The following is a 20,399-nucleotide window of genomic DNA, read 5'->3' as shown; positions in this document are numbered from 1 at the left end:
GTTGGTGGAGTTGTGAAAGAATCCAGCCATTCTGGAGAACAATTTGGAACTATGCCTAAAAAGTTATCAAACTGTGTATACCCTTTGACCCAGCATTGCTGTTATTAGGATTATATCCCAAAGAAATACTAAAGAGCAGAAAGGGACCTGTATGTGCCAAAATGTTTGTGGCAGCTCTTTTTGTTGTAGCTAGAAACTGGAAGTTGAATAGATGTCCATCAATTGGAGAATGGTTGGGTAAATTATGGTATATGAAGGCTATGGAATATTATTGCTCTGTAAGAAATGACCAGCAGGAGGAATACAGAGAGGCTTGGAGAGACTTACATCAACTGTTGCTGAGTGAAATGAGCAGAACCAGAAGACCACTATACACTTCAACAACAATACTGTATGAGGATGTATTCTGATGGAAGTGGAAATCTTCAACATAAAGAAGATCCAACTCACTTCCAGTTGATCAATGATGGACAGAAATAACTACACCCAGAGAAGGAACACTGGGAAGTGAATGTAAATTGTTAGCACTACTGTCTATCTACCCAGGTTACTTATACCTTCGGAAGCTAATAATTAATGTGCAACAAGAAAATGGTATTTACATACATATATTGTATCTAGGTTATATTGTAACACATGTAAAATGTATGGGATTACCTGTCATCAGGGGGAGGGAGTGGAAGGAGGGAGGGGATAATTTGGAAAAATGAATAAAAAAAAAAAAAAGAATGCTAAGGCTGTCAAAGAGACTCTATAACCCATATGATTTTTCCTGGTCCTTCTCAAGGATAATGAATTCCCAGAACAAGATTGTGCTAGAGTATAATTAAGACTCAGAACTTAGAGAAAATAAGAGAAAGTTGAGGCAAAGTTTTCATCGTTTTCTAAGAGAGCAGACATGAGATGGGATCTTTTTTCTACAAACATTTTACTGCATTTTTGAAGTCTTGGAGGAAATAAATACTGAGAGCTTCAAATGTTAAACTTTCACAAGTTGTAGGTCCTATTAAAAATTAGGATTTTGGATTAAATTCAATGATGGAGTCCTTTGATCCCAGGGGAAAGTAATACAGGAGAAGATAGTCAAAAGGGTAAGAAATTCCTAAATTTAGTTTAATATGTTTGCATAGAGAGCTCATGATGAGACATCTTTACCATTTGCCTTCTCCTTTTTCCAACTTTCTGGAAAGAGATGGCAGAAACAAATGTAAAGAATGAGATATGTTAGTCAATGTATTGTGAGTTTTTCCTTGTTTTTGATATAGAAAGGGCTTGATTCTTTGAAGATGGGGGAAGGATTGCTTGGGAAATCATAGACATGTTAAAACAAAGAGCAAAGTTTTAAAAAGAAGTCATTGAACAATTTATATGATGATAATACCCATGGAACTTGTGTTACCTTTTTAAAAAATAATCTTACTCTTTTTTTATATCTGGCTCTACTTTCATATTATGAAGATGACACTTCTATTGATCATTTTAAGGAGATTATTTTTCTTTATAATAAAAAGTATGTAAGTAAAAAAAAGCATGTACAGCTGATTTAATATTAGGAAACCATTAATATACTTGACTCTATTAATAACAAAATCAGCAGAAATCATAGGACTTTCTCAGTGGACACAGAAAAGGCATTTGACAAAGTACAACACCCATTACTATTAAAAACACTAGAGAACATAGGTGTAAATGGAGGTTTCCTAAAATAAGTATGACCTATCTAAACCTATAAGCAAGCATTAACTGTAATGAGGATAGGTTAGAAGCATTTCCAGTAAGATTGGGAGTGAAGGAAGGATGTTCATTATAACACTATTATTCCATATTTTACTAGAATTGCTAGATATAGCCATAAAAAAGAAACTGAAGAAATTAGAATTGACAATGAGAAAACAAAGCTATAATTCTTTGCAAATGATACAATGGTTTACTTAAAAGAATTCTACAGATTCAACTAAAAATCCAGTTGAAATAACAACTTTAGCAAAGTTGGATATAAAACAAAAATAAAGCATCAGTATTTTTATACATTATCAACAAAATCAAGCAGTAATAGATAGATTCCATTTAAAATATAATAGGAAATATAAAATACTTAGAAGTCTATCTACCAAGACAAACTCAGAAAATAATTACAAAAAATTGCCACAAAAAGTCAGCTTTAAACAATTGAAAATTTTACTTACTCATGAGTAGGTCAATTCAATTTGGTAAAAATGACAATTTTCTATATTAACTTACTATAACTGTAATCAATTAAATTAACAAAAAAAATTTTTGATAGAGCTAGAAAAAAATAACAAAATTTATCTGGAAGAACAAAAGGCCAAGAATATCAAGGGAATTAATGAAAAAAATATGAAGACAGGTGGCTTAGCAGATCTTAAACTACATTATAAAGTGGTAATCATCAAAACAATCTGGTATTGGCTAAAACAGTGGTGCATCAGTGGAATATATTAAATAAACAATATGCTATATTGTTTACCATATACCAAATATACCATAATAAATAGCCACAGTAATCTGCTATTAGATAAACCCAAAGATCTAAGCTCACTTAGAGCTTAGAAAAAGCTCACTATTTGAAAGGAAACCTGGAAAACAGCTTGGCACAAACTAGAAATAAATGAATATCTCACATTGTACATGAAGATAAGGCCAAAACAGGTACATGATTTGGTTAGAAAGGACACCAAGGGCAAATTAGAGGAGCATGGAATAGTTTACCTGTCAGATCTATGGATAAGAGATAAAGAGTATTATAAAATAGAAAACTGTTCATTTTCATTGTATTAAGTTTAAGAGGTTTTGCACATTTTTTGTTCTATTTTTTTCACAATATGACTAATCTGGATTTTTTTTTTGCATGATAACAGAGTTAACCTATATCAAATTGCTTACCATGTCAAGTTTGGGGAAGGAGAAAGAAAGAATTTGAAACCCAAAATTGTTTTTTTTTAATTAATGTAAATTATTTTTACATGCAATAGGGAAAAGATAAAATAGCCAATAGCTTGGTAAAAGAGGACTAAAAAATACTGAAGAAAATAAGATCTTAAAAAACAAAATTGGCTAAATGGCAAAAGAGGCACAAAAGTCCACATAGTTCTTTTTTAGAACTCCTTAAAAATTAGAATTGGCCAAGAGGAAAAGGAAGCACAATTCTCGCTGAAAAAAATAATAATTTCTTAAAAATTAGAATTAAAGCAATTGCAAACTAATGACTTCATGAAACATCAAGAAACAATAAAACAAAATCAAAAAAATGAAAAATAGAGAAAAATGTGAAATATTTCATCAGAAAAATAACTGACCTGGAAAATAGATAAATGAGAGATAATTTAAATAATTACTGAATTACCTGAAAACCATGATTTAAAAAAAAACCTAGACATCATGTTTCAAGAAATTATCAGTGAAGATTGCCTTGATATTTGGAACCAGAGGGTAAAACCTAAATTGAAAGACTCCATTGAACATTTCCTGAAAGAGATGCCAAAACAAAAACTCCCAGGAATATTATAGCCAAGTTAGAGGGCTACACATTGAAGGAGAAAACATTCAAAGCAATCAAAAAGAAAAAAATTCTAATGTCATGTTAGGCTCACACAAGATTTGGCAGCTTCTACATTAAATTATGAAAGGGTTTGAATTTTCATACTCCAGAAGGCAAAGGAGCTAGAATTATATCCAAGAATAATATACCTAGTAAAAGTAAGCATAGTCCTTTTGGGGGGTGGAAGAAATGGATATTTCATACAATATAGGACCTTTAAGCATTCCTGAAGCTAGAGCTAAATAGAAAATTTGTCTTTCAAATAGCAGACACTAATTACTATTGATTAGAGAAATGCAAATTGATGACATGATGGTATACTTAGAGAACCCCAAAGACTCTGCTAAAAAGCTATTAGAAATAATTCAGAATTTTAGCAAAGTTGCAGGATACAAAATAAATCCACATAAATCCTCAGCATTTTTATACATTACCAATAAAATCCAACAGCAAGAGATACAAAGAGAAATTCCATTCAAAATAACAGTCGATAGTATAAAATATTTGGGAATATATCTACCAAAGGAGAGTCAGGAATTATATGAGCAAAATTACAAAACACTTGCCACAAAAATAAAGTCAGATTTAAATAATTGGAAAGACATTCAGTGCTCTTGGATAGGCCGAGCGAATATAATAAAGATGACAGTAGTCCCCAAACTAATCTATTTATTTAGTGCTATACCAATCAGACTCCCAAGAAACTATTTTAATGACCTAGAGAAAATAACAACAAAATTCATATGGAAGAATAAAAGGTTGAGAATTGCAAGGGAACTAATGAAAAAAAAGTCAGAGGAAGGTGGTCTAAGTGTACCTGATTTAAAGCTATATTATAAAGCAACAGTCACCAAAACCATTTGGTATTGGCTAAGAAATAGACTAGTTTATCAATGGCATAGGTTAGGTTCACAAGGCAAGATAGTGAATAAAAATAGCAATCTAATCTTTGACAAACCCAAAAGATCCCAAATTTTGGGATAAGAATTAATTATTTGACAAAAACTGCTGGGAAAACTGGAAATTAGTATGGCAGAAACTAGGCATGGACCCACATTTAACACCACATACTAAGATTAGATCAAAATGGGTCCAAGATTTAGGCATAAAGAACGAAGTCATAAATAAATTGGAGGAACATGGGATGGTTTACCTCTCAGACTTGTGGAGGAGGAAGGAGTTTGTGTCCAAGGGAGAACTAGAGACCATTATTGATCACAAAATAGAAAATTTTGATTACACCAAATTAAAAAGTTTCTGCACAAACAAAACTAATGCAAACAAGATTAGAAGGGAAGTAACAAATTGGGAAAACATTTTTACAGTTAAAGGTTCTGATAAAGGCCTCATCTTCAAAATATACAGAGAATTGACTTTAATTTATAAGAAATCAAGCCATTCTCCAATTGATAAATGGTCAAAGGATATGAACAGACAATTTTCAGATGACGAAATTAAAACTATTTCCACTCATATGAAAGAGTGTTCCAAATCACTATTGATCAGAGAAATGCAAATTAAGACAACTCTGAGGTATCATTACACACCTGTCAGATTGGCTAAGATGACAGGAACAAATAACGATGAATGTTGGAGGGGATGTGGGAAAACTGGGACACTGATGCATTGTTGGTGGAGTTGTGAAAGAATCCAACCATTCTGGAGAGTAATCTGGAATTATGCCCAAAAAGTTATCAAAATGTGCATATCCTTTGACCCAGCCATACTACTACTGGGCATATATCCCAAGGAAATACTAAAGAAGGGAAAGGGACCTGTATGTGCCAAAATGTTTGTGGCAGCCCTTTTCATAGTGGCTAGAAGCTGGAAGATGAATGGATGTCCATCAATTGGAGAATGGTTGGGTAAATTATGGTATATGAATGTTATGGAATATTATTGTTCTATAAGAAATGACCAACAGGAGAAATACAGAGAGGCTTGGAGAGACTTACATCAATTGATGCTGAGTGAAATGAGAAGAACTAGGGGGATCATTATACACTTCAACAATGATACTGTACGAGGATGTATGCTGAGGGAAGTGGATATCTTCAACATAGAGAAGAGCTAATCCAATTCCCATTGATTAATGATGGACAGAATCAGCTACATCCAGAAAAGGAACACTGGGAAATGGGTGTAAACTGTTATTTTTATCTTCTGAATCCAATTCTTCCTGTGCAACAAAAAATTTGGTTCTATACACATATATTGTATCTAGAATATACTGTAATATATTTAACATGTATAAGACTGCCTGCCATGTGGGGGAGGGGGTTGGGGGAGGAAGGGAAAAAATCTGAATAGAAGTAAGTGCAAGGGATAATGTTTTAAAAAATTACCCATGCATATGTACTGTCAAAAAAAAGTTATAATTATAAAAAAAATAAAAATTAAATTAAATCTTTCTAGCAAAAAAAAAAAAAGAGAGAGAGAAATGCAAATTAAAATTACTCTACTTCACACATGCCAGATTGGCTAATATGAAAGAAAAGAAGAATGACAAATATTGCATGCAATGTGGGACACTAATTCAACTGTTAGTGGAGTTATGAACTGATCCAATTATATTGGAGACCAATTTGGAGCTATGCCCAAATTTTATATATTTTATATTTATATATTTATATATTTTTAATATTTTATATTTTAGACCCAATCATGACTAAATCTATATCCCAAAGAAGTCAAAGACAATAGAAATCTAAAGCAAGATTTCATCAGAATCCTCATCATCATTACTATTAATAATAATAAAATGGCCAATTATAATAATACCATATATTCACATAGAATTTTAAGGTTTATAAAATGCTTTACAAATAATATTTGTAGAAATTGGAGAATACTTAGTTAAATTTTGAGCAGTCTGGTTGAATAAAACTTCATGTCATCAAGTAGTTTGAAAATTGGTTTTGTGGTTATTTTACCATTCTTAATGAAATAAATAATAATAACCTACATATATAAGTTGTTTTAAGGTTTGCAAGTTAATTAACCTTTGTCAACCTCAATTTCTCTTAACTGTAAAATGGGGATAATAGCATCATTTATATTTTAAAAATGTTGTAAAGTTCAAATGAAAAAATGTTTAAGACACATTGCAAAAATTTAAGTATAATATGCATGCTAGCTATTATTAATAATACTATTTTTGTTGTTGTTTAAAACTTACAGCTATAAGACATTAAACATTTTCTCTCATTTTTCAAGGTTATTTCTTTCCATTTTTAATACATAGCTCCTCCACTAGATATTTTATTTTTTTCAATTTTTTTAAATTAACAAAAATCTATTTTCTCTCATATCTTCCCTCAATGGAAAAAGAAAAAGAAAAGCCTTGAAGAGAATACATATACTCAAACAAAACAAATTACTGCATTGCCTAAATCCAAAAATATATCTCACTCAGCATCATGAATCTATTACCTTTGTATCGATTAGTATGAAGTATATATCATCATCAGTCCTCTGAAATGGTGGATAGCCATTGCATTGGCTACTTTTCAGGCTTCAGGTACATCATCATATCATTCCCACATAGTCCTTTTTTGCTTTATTTTCCCAAAAGGCCATTTGGAAATCTATAAGGAAGACAAAATTCTTACTTAGGAATATCAATCAGATGGACGTGGCCATCTTCAACAATGAGATGAATTAAATCAGTTCCAGTAGAGCAGTAATGAACTGAACCATTTGTAACTTACACCCAGTGAAAGAACTCTAGGAGATGACTATGAACCACTACATAGAATTCCCAATATCCCTATTTTTGTCCGCCTGCATTTTTTATTTCCTTCACAGGCTAATTGTACACTATTTCAAAGTCCGATTCTTTTTGTACAGCAAAATAACTGTTTGGACATGTGTACATATATTGCATTTAATTTATACTTTAACATATGTTACATGTATTGGTCAACCTGCCATCTGGAGGAGGGGGGTAGGGGAAAGAAGGGGAAAAATTGAAACAAAAGGCTTGGCAATTGTCAGTGCTATAAAATTACCCATGCATATATATCTTGTAAAGAAAAAGCTATAATAAAAAAGAAATACCAATCAGAGTGAATTTTCAGGTTTATATTAGTGACAATAAAAGAGAATTCCATCAATTGAGATAAAAAAATATGGAGTCAGTGCAAATATTTATGCTCTATGTGACTTGTCTATATGACTTTATCCCGTTGAACTTGTGCCCTCATCTGTAAAATAAGAAAACTGGTCAAAGTGATGTCTGAGATTCCTTACAGATCTAAATGTATTTTGGCATGGAGATCAAATTTCTTCAGTCTGTGAAAGGACTGCCACACTCTCTTCTACAATGATTCAAACCAGTTCTAATTGTTCAATGATGAAGAGAACCATCTACACCCAGAGAGAGGACTGTGGGAACTGAGTGTGGACCACAACATAGCATTCTCACTCTTTCTGTTGTTGTATACTTGCATTTTGCTTTATTTCTCAGTTTCTTTTTCTTCCTTCTTGATCCAATTTTTCTTGTGCAGCAAGATAACTGTATAAATATGTATACATATATTGCATTTAACATGTATTGGACTACCTGCCATCTAGGGGGTGGGGTGGAGGGAAGGAGATAATTTGGCTTTGCAAAGGTCAGTGTTGAAAAATTACCCATACATATATGTTTTGTAAATAAAAAGCTTTAATAAAAAAAAGAAAGGACTGCCATAATCTATTCCCAATTTTCCTTTCCAGCTTAATTTTCCTTTAAATACCATCATATACTCTGCTTCAGCTAAAGTGATCAGTTGTGCTTCTTTAAATATTTCTTCTATTTTTGCCACCACTGTGCTTAAGATCATATCATTCTCTCCACCTGATGTGTCTTCTCTTTATATTAATGCTCTAATTATCCGTCTGCATCTAACTCAAACATCACTTCTTTTGTGAAATATTGTGGTAATTGAAGAGGAAGGACATTAGGTGATTTGTCCTAAAATGTAAAATAGTATGTAAGAGGCAGGACCTGAACCCAGGGATGAATGAATGAATAAATTTGCCTTTTGAAATAATCAGTTATATCTTTTGTGAAGTATTTCTAAATGACCTTGTATGTAGTATAAGAAATTTGGATTTATAGGTAACTAGAAGTTCTACATAATTAACAATAATAATAATTAACATTTATATATTCTTACTATTATTTAATCCCTTTACAAATATTACTGCATTTCATACTCACCACCAGACTGCAAAGTAGGTACTATTATTATCTCATCTTTAGAAACTTACTCATAATCACACATCAAGGTAGTGTCTGAGGCCAAATTTAAACTTGTCTCCCTGTGACTCCTAGGCAGATAGATGCCACACTGAAAGATCACTAGACCTGGAGTCAGGAAAACCTCAGTTCAAATCCAACCTTAGATACTTACTAGCTACAAATGACTCTGGGCAAGTCACTGAACACTATTTTGCTCAGTTTCCTTATTTGTAATATAACTTGGAGAAGAAAATCCAAAATCTTTGCCAAGAAAACCCTAAGTGAATATATGAAGAGTTGAAACCAGCTGATCTAGAAAAACAACTTCTTGACGCCAGGCCCAGAGCTCTCTCCACTGCATTACCTAACTGCCCCCAGTTAGATGTTTAATAGCATTATTTTTAGCTGCATCTTCTATTTAGTTTTCTTTGAAGTCATTTCAATATCTGCCCACCAACGTACTCACACATGCATTTTAATTATCCCTTTGGTAACTAAAATAAGTGACACTCAGCAGAGATGTGTTCCCCATTTCACATTTCATATGTCTGAAAGTTTCTATCCTTCCACACTTCTGTACTCATTCATACGCATACCCTCTCTCTTGCTTATTCTTATTCAGTAGCATCTCTCTCACTGTCTGGTTTGTGAATTATGTGTCTGCTTCCTATTTTCTGCCAGTACATTTGCTCCTCACTGGTTGGTCATTTTTCATCAGTAGAGATACACAATCATCACTGTTACTGGTTACCCTCCCATGGTTTCAGATTAAAAGCATATTTATTTTTTGGTGGTACATTTAACTCTTTTCTACCTAAATCTTTAGTACTTCTGGATTCAAGATGGTCAAATTCAAATTTAGATTTTCTTAAACACCAAAAGGCACTATGGTATAATGAACTAGAAATCCAATTCCAGAATCAAGGAGAACTGGATCAAATGCAACTTCTCAGCCATACTAACTGTGACTTTGGTAAAGTCCTTTAATTCTTTAGTGCCCTGTGAAATTGTTTAAGACTATAAATCACAAAACAATTGTTAACTTCCTCTGTGGGAAAAATGTTCCTACCATGAATTCCCTACATTGATAAAAGCAATTGTTCAGTCTTCCCCCCTCCAAAAGTGCTGAAATACTATTTTCTGTTCTTTCTATTTAATACCACATCTCCATAGTCAATATATCAGAAAAAGAAGCTGTCAATTTCATGTTAATAAGGTATATAGAAACATAAGCTTCAACCTGCTTTTCTAATGCAGACATGCTGCCTTGTATTGATATTGGAAGTTACTTCTGCTTAATTGCCATGACTTTATCACCTTATATTTGAGGAAGGGTAAAAAGTATAGTACTGTTTATAATAATTTAAGATCATAACTAAGATTTTTAATTTCCTTCTTTAAAATTCAGATTTGTCTATATACTCATATCTTGAGATTACTCTCATGTTTTTCCTATACTATATAACATTTAGGTGTAGATCTTAGTGGCAATAATTGAAAAAAAATTAAGTAACTAATATAAAAAGTGACTTTTTAAGAGGGGAAAATGAAAATTCAAATAGCTTTTTATTTGTTTTCTATATGAGGACATGGATGATTTCAAAGATTAAAAAGGCAAAGATTAAAAATAATAAAATTTCTAATTAAAGTTAGCCTGATCCTGAGACCAATACCACATTCCTTTCAGTGAGGAATTTTCTAAGGATCTGATTCAAATCAAATATTTATATTTGATCTCTAAAGTTTTTAATTAGCTACTTCCACTGACCACGATTTTTTTTGTCCATTAAATTTAAAGTCTATAGATGGTATCTTTCATTATAACTCTGTTCTTTCTCTAGGTGAATCTTTATGGCTGAACTGAGAAAATTCTCAATAGACATTTTTACTCAACACTAAAAAGAAAAAAAAGGGGGGGGGGAATGATGCAGATAAATAGAAAAGGGAAAAGAATGAACTGACCTTGAAAATTTTGTAATCTAGAGCAATGGCCTCCAAACATTTTTGAAATGCCACCCATCACTAAAATATGCTCCCCCAATATGTTCTTATTTATTCATTTATATTCATATTGTATTGATTATATATTAAAATCTTACATAAAAGTAAAAATTGAAAAAAAGATGAGACAAAAATGAAATAATAATTGAACTTATGGATAGTTACTAGAGTTTATTGGGGGGGAAGTAGCAGAGGGAATGAGCACGTCTATAGTGCCTTTTATGTGGCAGGCACTCAGCTCAGTACTTTACAAATATCATTTTATTTGATTCTCATAAGCATTCCTACAAAACAGGTACTATTATTTCCATAAGGATGTATGGAGTATTCAGGGAGGATTAGCACTTCTGTTATGAGGGCTTGCCATCAATTTTTGGTATCCTCATATCACCCAACCTTCATCTATGGTTCCAAGAAACTTCAGCATACACACTGGCCACACACATACACATACACATACACACTTCAATAAAACCATCTTGGTAGATGGACTAAACCAGGTTGAGGGTACAACTCATTGGCGAGTTAGGGGGATATCTACACCAAACATATAAAGACATCCCCAGTGGAAGGGGCAAATGAGAACAATTTATTCCAATGTCCACAAAGGTGGCTGAAGCAGGTATTACGAATAGTTTTGAGCTTGGTCAGACATCAAAGACTCCAATGTCATCCACTGCACTTTGGGCCATCACTAGTCATCTTTACTTTTGTCTTGCCATTGGACTTTTATGACTCTGGAAGAGAAAGTGAGGTTGATGACTGTGCAAATCAAGGCATCACCTATGATGTCATTGGTCTTTTTTGACCAACATTATTCCCACAATTTTACAGCTGAAGAAACTGAGGAAATTGTCCTATACATTAGAAAAATCACTTTGTCACTTACTTGGAGGATGAATTGAGAGTAGAGACACTAAAGTTAAGGAGACCAGTTAAGAGGCTATTGTAAAAATCTGATAGAGGGCTTGAACTAGAGTACAAGAGTAAGTGATATTACAAAAGATTCAATGACAGTATTTGGCAGCTGATGGCATATGTAGGATGGGTAATAAAGAAGAGGTTAGGAAGAAACATTTATTAATCTTTTATTTGCTGGGTACCATCCTAAATACTTTGCAAAATAAGAGTGAGAAATGGATGATAACACCAAATTATGAACATTGGGTACCAAAAATGATGGTGTGCAATTGACTACAGAAATAACAGGGAAAGTCTAAAGTAAGATGGGTTTGAGGGGAAAGGTATCAAGAGATGCAACTCAAAAGACACCCATGCTAACTCATTCTGTGAAACCCTCTCTGTTCACCACCAAACAAAAAAGGGGCTCAGAGGGGAACTTCATTATAGACAGAGTGATCTGGGGAAGAGCTGGGTGTTTTGGAGGGGTGAGGAGAAAGACACAGCTACTTTTATAAATGCCTAAATAGAAATTAATCTAGCATTGCCTTGACAGTGTAACATCAAGCTAGCAGGGGAGAAGAGAGGATAGAATGACAGATGGTTGGAAGATAAGGGTAGGTTTCATTATGATGAAAATAAGTCCCATGATTGCTACCAAAGCAGAGAAGGATTTGATTTATCTTCCCATTCTCTAATTGTTTAGTCATATATACTTTAGGGTCAGGACCCAGCCCCACTTTGAAAACAGCATAAATAATTCAATTAACATACATTTTAAAAGTTATTTTCCTTTTACTCTCCTGAATTCATGGATGAATTACTAAAAAATATATTTTTCAATGCTTACTATACACAAAGCACTATCATAAATGCTAGGGATACAAATTAAAATGAGAGTCCCTTTGGACAATAAACTCACATTGTAAAGGCAGGAAGGAGATTTCAATTGCCAGTCAAAAGGAGAAATCCAATTGTTCTTAGCAAAAATAGATAGTAATACTAGTTGTTTGATATCATTTCCACTGTCACTGTTTCTGATATTGAACCACATGACAGCACTAAGGATTTGGGAATTAAGAACTTTCTTTTACAAGTCTTCAGTAGCTGTGGCAACACAAAGATTCCTTTCTTAAACATTAGCTGCTAGGCAAGGATGAAATCAGGGTGATTACCTCTAGGGATTTCTGCTATCTCTAGGGCTCTTAGTATTATAATTTCTATTAGTAGCAATTGGGCAGTAGTTAGTAGAAGTGCTGATGAAGATGGAATGATCCTTCTCCACAGAGATTGAATCCTTTAGATGATAGCCATTGGGCCAGGGTGAAAACAGTATTTTATGGGACACTGTTACTCCTGGCATTTTAGGGCAAAGGGTCCTAGAATATTACTAAATATTATGAATCAAAGAATTTCTTCAAAACATTCTTCATAATCATCTGTAGATGATAAATTTATTTTGTGAAAAGACTAGGTACAAACTTTTCTTAGTCAAAGACTTTTGGTACAAGTAAGGGGACTTATTTCCAACACAGTTTGTCAGAATTCCCAACTAGGTGCCCTTTTCATGGAGGAAGCAACTTTGTGGGGTTCATCCAACCATTTGATATGTAAACCCAAAGGCATACAAGGTACCCATATTGTACAGTTTTTCCTCAGAATTAAATTAACACTGATTTTTTTTCATTTTAGTAATCACAATCAAGGACAACTTGAATGGTAATGATGCTATCAATTGAATAGGACACATAAAAGAGCAGTACAATGGGGTCAGCTCTGCTCTGTATTTTCTCAAGTAAACATTGATTATATTTCCCTAAGACTTTGCCAGCAAATAGAAAGTAATTATTAATATGTTGGCAGGTCCTGGGGATCTCATCCTGAAGATAAGACTTTCTTTTCTTTTTTTTTCTTTCTTTCTTTTTTTTATTATTTATTTTAAACTTAAGTACAAAAGAAGAAAAAAAAAGAAAAGAAATTGTCATATGCACAGCAGAACATAAGACAACATTCAATAGAAAGCAATAAATATCCACTTCAAGAAAATATAATAAATACTACATATTGTTTTCAAAGCTTCCTAGCTTTTCTTTGCTTCTCTATAGGTTTTCTTTTGTTTTCCATTGTGTGCTCTTAATTTTATTTTTCTCCCTTTTCCCCCAAACCTCCCACTTTTTCCTTAATAAGGGGTACAATTAAACATACACACACATAAATATATATATATATATATACATAAAAACAGACAGATATCTATAAACATATACTCATACTACACATATATGTAAGATGGTACCATACTTATAACCACTTGTCATCTGTTTCTCTGATGGTGGATAGCATCTTCCTTTGTAAGTCTAAGTTTTCCTGTGTTTTTCTAAATCAACTAGCTCCTCATTTCTTACACCATAGCAATATTCCAACCCAATCACATCCAATCTGAGATATTGTCTGTGAAAGTTTTTCCACCAATTTTCTGCATTCTTTCTATTCTTGGATGCATAGATTTCATTTATATAAAAATTTTAAGTTAAAATATTCAAAATTATGAATTTAATACCTGAATAATACTTTTACTTTATAATGGGTTTAAGTTTGATACTGCTGAATCTGATTCCTTTCTATCTTTTCCCCCTAGTTTCTCTTAAGTCACTGATCTTTTGTTCTTCCATATGAACTTTGTTATTCTTTTTTCTAACTCAGTAAAATAATCTTTTAGTAATTTAATTGAATAAATAGATAAATTGAGTAAAATTCACAGTTTTATTATATTAGTTTTACCTATCCATAAAGAATAAATATTACTTCAATTATTTAGATCTGACTTTATTTGCATAAAGTGTTTTAAGTTAATGTTTATATAGTTCCTGTGTCTGTTCTGATAGGTATACACTCAGATATTCATACCATTTAGTCATTTTAAATGGTATAAAACAATAGTAAATAATATTGCTGATATATAGTATAGTCTCCCTAATTTTTTTTCTTTTGATTAAATCTATCTTAACTTTAACTTTGAGATCATGATTACTACCCCCTTTTTACATGATAAATTCTACTCCTGATCTTTATCATTTTATGTATCTCTCATTTTTATAGCAGTTCCTGAAAGCAACATATTGTTGAATACAAATTATTAATCTGCTCTCAGTTTCCATTTTATGGGTATATTCATTCCATTCACATTCTAAATTATAATTATTTATTGTATGTTTCCTTCCTTCCTATTTTTCCTCACTATACTTCTCACCCTATTCCCATCTCTCCTCACTCATTTGTTTTATCTCTATTTGCTATCTTGCTCTCCTATTCCTTAACTTGCCCATTCCTCCAAGATTTCTTCATTTATTTCTGTATTTAGAATAGTTTTATACTTTTCTATATACATATATTGTTTCATTTTTGATCCATTCCCAATGAGAATAAAATTCCTCCCTCCTATTAGCTTTTTCTGTATTAATTATTCCTTTTATGCTTCATTGCTATGAGATAATTACTCCTTTTTATCTCTCCCTATACAATTTTATTTTCTTAGAATTATCTTATCATATATAGCTTAGTCCAAGCTTTTTTTTTCAAATTACCCAAATAATGATGATAGTCATAAGAATACTAATTATATTTTTACCTATAAGGAGTACACAATTTGGCCTTATAATTGGTCTTTAATGTTATCATATATTTCTCCTGCATTATATATGTTCAAAATTTTCTTAAGTTCTACTATTTTTGTCACAAATACCTGAAAGTCTCTTAGTTCATTAAATATTATTTTTCCCCTTTAGGATTATAGTTAACTTTGCTGGTTAAGTTACCTCTGGTCATAACCCCAGCTCTTTTGTTTTATGAAATATAATATTCCAAGAACTACAGTCCTTCAAGAAGTAACTGCCTAATTGTAATTCTTACTGCAGCTCCATGATATTTAACTTTTTTTCTTGATGCTTCCAATATTTGCTCCTTAACCTGGGAGCTCTGAAACTTGATAATTATATTCCTGCATGTTTCTTCCTTGGGGCCTCTTTTAGGTGATGATCTTTAGTGTTTTCTATTTCTGCTTGATCTTCTTGTTCTAGAATTTCAAGACAATTTCCCATGATAACTTCTTGTAATATTGTATCAAAAATCTTTTTATATTGTAATTTTCAGGGATTCTCAACTATTCTTATATTATTTCTCGAGGTGTTTTTGATGAGATGTTTTATATTCTATTTATTAATCTTTTGATTTTTATTACTTCTTGATATCTCAGAATATTATTTGCTTCCTTTTACTCAATTTTAGTTTTCAAAGAATTATTTTTTCATATATTTTGGATTTCTATTTCAAGTTAGTTAATTTTCTTTTCATAATTTTCTTGATTCTCTTAGATTTCTTTTTTTTTAAATTTTCCCAATATTTCTTATTTAATTTTAAAGTCCTTTTTCAATGAATTAGTTTCTTTTTCATATTTATTTTGTAAAGAGTTATATGTATTTTCTAGTTCATCAAATCTATTTTTAAGGAGTTTTCTTAAGAAACTCAAAAGCTCTTCCTTTTCCAAACTCTCTTACAAACTTGTCATTTCCTTTCCCCAATTTTTCCTAACCATTCTTTAAAATCCTTTTTGAATTCTTCCAAGAGAGCCTTGTGAAATGGGGACTAACTTATATCACCCTTTGGGACTTCATCTGGAGATGATTTGCTTTAGGGTCCTTAGGGTTTGAGGTCTGTTCCTCTCTTTCTCCATAAAAGGTATCTATGATCAGATATTATTTTGCTCATTTTTAAAGGTTGATGATTACTTCTTAGGGCAAGGGGTCACAACTGCTTTAGGTTGCCCTGGGGTTGGTGCTGCTGACTAACTTCCTATGCTGGGTAGAAGTGATCAGGTCCCTTGTTTTTCTGGGATTTAGAAGCTCACTATTTGCTTTTCGTATTTGCTTTGGATGTCTCAGAACTTATCTACTTAACCACTGTCTTATAACCAGGACAGAGTAGCCTAAGGGCCTCCCAATAGGCTCCTGGATGCTACAATGTCCTGGTTCCTAGCACTCCTTGGATCTGCACTCGGCCAAGTATCTTCTGCTGGAAATTTGTTACATTCCAAATATTTGTAGGGTATGTCACTCCAAAGCCACTTCAGAGGCTTGATGTGGTGTTGCTCTGAGGGATACCAGGAGAAGTTCAGATAAAGATTTGTCTCCTCTCCTCTCTCTCCTACTCTCATCTTGGCTCCAACCCCACCTTCCCAAAGTCCTTTTTAAGAACTCTTTCTATGTTTGGAACCATCTGGTGTTTCTCACTGAAAAACTGTTCCATTATCTTCTTCTGATATGAAACCAGATCTTCTCCATATCCAAAATAGATATAAAATGTTGCGTTTTCTTTCCTTTGTTTACTCATTTTAATTTTGTTTTATTTGGTTTTTAGCAGCTATTAGTATAATTAAGTCCTATTACCAAGATATGGGGAATAATGTCCCATGCCTCAGGTTCTTCTTACTGTCATTTTCTGAGGTCTGTCCTGGGGTTCAACCTTGGGCTCTACTCTCTACACTTTTTTTGTTTGTTTTTTTTTACATTCTCAAAGAGAAAAGCTTTTATGTTTCCTAGAAACTAAACTTTTTCTAATAAGAAATAATTCACACCAATTCTTAGGGAGGGTATTAAAAGTCACAGAATGATTTACCTCAGATCACTGAAGACTCTACTGAGCTTCCTTGACTTTTCAAGTTTTTAAAAAGTAAGTGACTTGAGCTGTTCTTCTACAGCAAAAAAACATTGCATAAAATCTCTCAAGAATTTAACAGAATCAGTTATTAGTCTCTATGAGCTTAGTGTGCCACCTATTGCTAAAGTGAACAAAGATCCCTTATTCATATACTGGAGGCAGCAATGATTTTGCCATTCACTGACAGACTATAATCCTTACTATTTGGGTATGTTAAGTCTTTTTGAAAAGAAACATCCACCAGTAGGGTAGAGCAGATCAAATCTTCCATTTGAAGCTCCTAACCAAAGAACTAATTCATTTTAAATATCTTTTACATGAGTTAAGTGTCACAGGGCAACAGCAGTCTCCACTTCCAACAGACATTCCCTGTTAGACTCCTGTCTCTCTATTCTTATGCAGGATGGAACTAGGGCCCCAGAACCAGTTCTAGAGTAATAAACAGTGTTCTCTAAGAAGAAAGTGTTAGTTCCAGCAATGAAGATGGAAAATAACAATGTTGTTTATCAAAGAAAAGAACCACCAAACAAATTTCTTATATAAATATATTTAACAAAGTCTAGTATATTTTAATTATTTCCCTTGCATGCTACAATATTTCTATAGAACAATAATTGGCTGTGGTTGACTGAACTTAAAGAAGTTATTCAGACCAATTTTAAGGTATTACAGAATAGGTTGTCCTGCATTAGGAAGATTCAAGCTTTGCTATAAATATTTAAAGAAACAATCAGTACCTCCCCAGGAATATTATCCTTAGCAGAATTACAGATGGATGACATCTTTCCCATGTTAAGTGCAAGATGGGTGAGAAGGAAGAAAAATCTAAAATATTCTCTCTATATAACAGTAGTTCACCAAGGAAAGCAACTTTGTTCATATGAAAAGTGAGCTTTAGAACCTTGTAGGAATCAACACATTCATGTCCATTAGTTTGAGGTTATAAGTTCATAGACATTGTTTCTTTCCTTTCATCACTCGAAGATTCATCTTTAGTGGTTTGAAAACTATTGCATCTACTGCATTTCTAGTTGACTGAAACCAGATGAGCTCCATTGATGATGCTTCTGAGTACCTCTGTAGGACCCAAGTCAGATTTATAAAAGATTTTTGGTCTAAAAGGATCTTATCTTCCAGTGAGGATTTGTCTGTATCTCCATTTCCAGAGTCCTTACTGCCGACATCTAGACCAGGTAAGGAAGTGGAAAATTTATGAATAAATCAGCCTCTGAACTTTTGCTTGGCTTGAGAACATATACTACCCTGGAGTGGACTGGGCTGAAGCAGTTTATCTTCTTTTGTCATGTCTCCATCTTATAACTTCAATTTATGGACTACCTTTATCACATGGTGGTACTTGGCTTCTTCTATAGTGAGGCCTCTATGGAGAATATATCTCTCAACCTGCCTGATGCCTAAAGAACTGGATGCTCTCTTGAGCCTGTTTTGTAATTAGAGAATTTATGATGACATCAATATCCTTGGATTTCAACACTGGAACCTTATTCATATGGTTATTGGAAGCTGAGAGGATTATAGAGAAATCATTTTCTTCTTCCTCAGTCTTGGAAAATTGTTATACCTCCAGTTTGAGATGACTAACTTTTTCCACAGAATCTTACTGCCTATGTCAAATGTAAGTGAAGTTATCAGTGTGGGATCCTCTAGGAAATTGTCATAACTGAAAGCCCAAATATATTCCAATTCTTGCCTAGAAGGCATACCTATAGTATGCTCAATAGTAGGCACATCTGATAAAGTTGTGATCATCCATGTGTTTCTTTATATAGATATCCAGAATTCTGATTGCCATGATGGAAAATTCTGATTGCCATGATTTCATGATGTGAAAGTGATGCAGGTAGGACAAAAATGCCAAAATGGAATATTCTGCAGCTAGGATGTACTGGCAAATATTCCCAAGCAGTTCTCATGTAGATTCTCTATAGATAGCTGGGTTTTTTGGAAAGAGAGGGATGGAATGGAAGAAAAGGAGGTAAAAAGACTGTCCCAAAAATCCAAAGATCTGCCAAGAAGAGAAAACTGCGATTAGACTCCAAGCCCCCATAACTCCCTAAGAAGTAAAGCATGGAGCAAACTGAGGCCACAATGGAAATACCATCAAGATCCAAATGGACCTTAGCTGCAGGAAGTAGGGCAAATTCTCTCTTCTCTTCTCTTAAACCATAGCAAGAGCAACTGTCCCACAAATGATCTTGCTTCCTGCAGTCCCTTGGATAGTTGCAAACTATATTATTTATTTGTTTATTTATTTATATATTTAACTATATTATGTATGTATTTATTAATTATTCTTTGCCCTTTTATTAAAACCAAGGACTCTGCTTCCTGGCAAGTGCCCAGTCAGCTACTACACCCATCAGGTGTGTGATAGTTCCTTCTCCTTGGCAGCCACAGTCTAGGACAGATCTGGTCAGCACTGTGCTTGTCATCCTTCCAAAGTACAAGGTTCTTTAATCTTGTCCTACTCAGCTATTAGAGACCCCCTACATAGTCCATGAGATAAAAGTCTTCTAAAGCCAAAGATATCTCCCAATCCAGAAGTCCCTAGGGCTTGTTACTTGTTGATTCTGCAATCACCATAGAAGTATTTGTACTTCATTCAGTCTAAACCTCTGTTACTGGAAATGAGATTCTACCTGTAGACTTCTCACATTGTCCTAGGAAAACAACTATTTATCCCTAACTTTTATTCATTTTGTTTATTTCTGTCCTACATCTCCTCAGAGGTGATGTTCTGTCTGGTGCTATTGGGATTGTGGTTGTGGTTATGGTTATTATAGTTTTTGTTGTTAATTTGGAGAGCCAAAAGTTTTCTGCCATCTTCCCAGAATCTTCTCTCTGAGATAAAGCTTTCTAAGAAATAGAGTGTTCTTTTGGGGGTATTCTAACACAAAAAGGAGAATTGATATTCAATTTATGCACATATTTATGTTTCTGGAATTTTCAGAAAATATTTTAATCCTGTTCACAGTCATA

At 33.1% G+C, this 20,399-nt stretch overlaps 1 long non-coding RNA gene across 3 annotated transcripts in view; it reads right to left on the bottom strand.

Annotated features, from left to right (window-relative positions):
* The window catches only part of LOC141549409 (uncharacterized), a 96,897-nt gene that overhangs the window by 35,352 nt on the left and 41,146 nt on the right, over positions 1–20,399 (bottom strand). For all 3 annotated transcript variants that reach the window (XR_012484349.1, XR_012484348.1, XR_012484350.1), the window contains exon 2: positions 6,992–7,146. This is a non-coding gene — a long non-coding RNA (uncharacterized LOC141549409). The remainder of the gene's footprint in view (positions 1–6,991; positions 7,147–20,399) is intronic.

The sequence above is a fragment of the Sminthopsis crassicaudata genome, chromosome 1, assembly GCF_048593235.1.
Source record: "Sminthopsis crassicaudata isolate SCR6 chromosome 1, ASM4859323v1, whole genome shotgun sequence".
Taxonomy (NCBI): Eukaryota; Metazoa; Chordata; class Mammalia; order Dasyuromorphia; family Dasyuridae; genus Sminthopsis; species Sminthopsis crassicaudata.
This window is presented reverse-complemented; position numbering and strand designations above follow the sequence as displayed.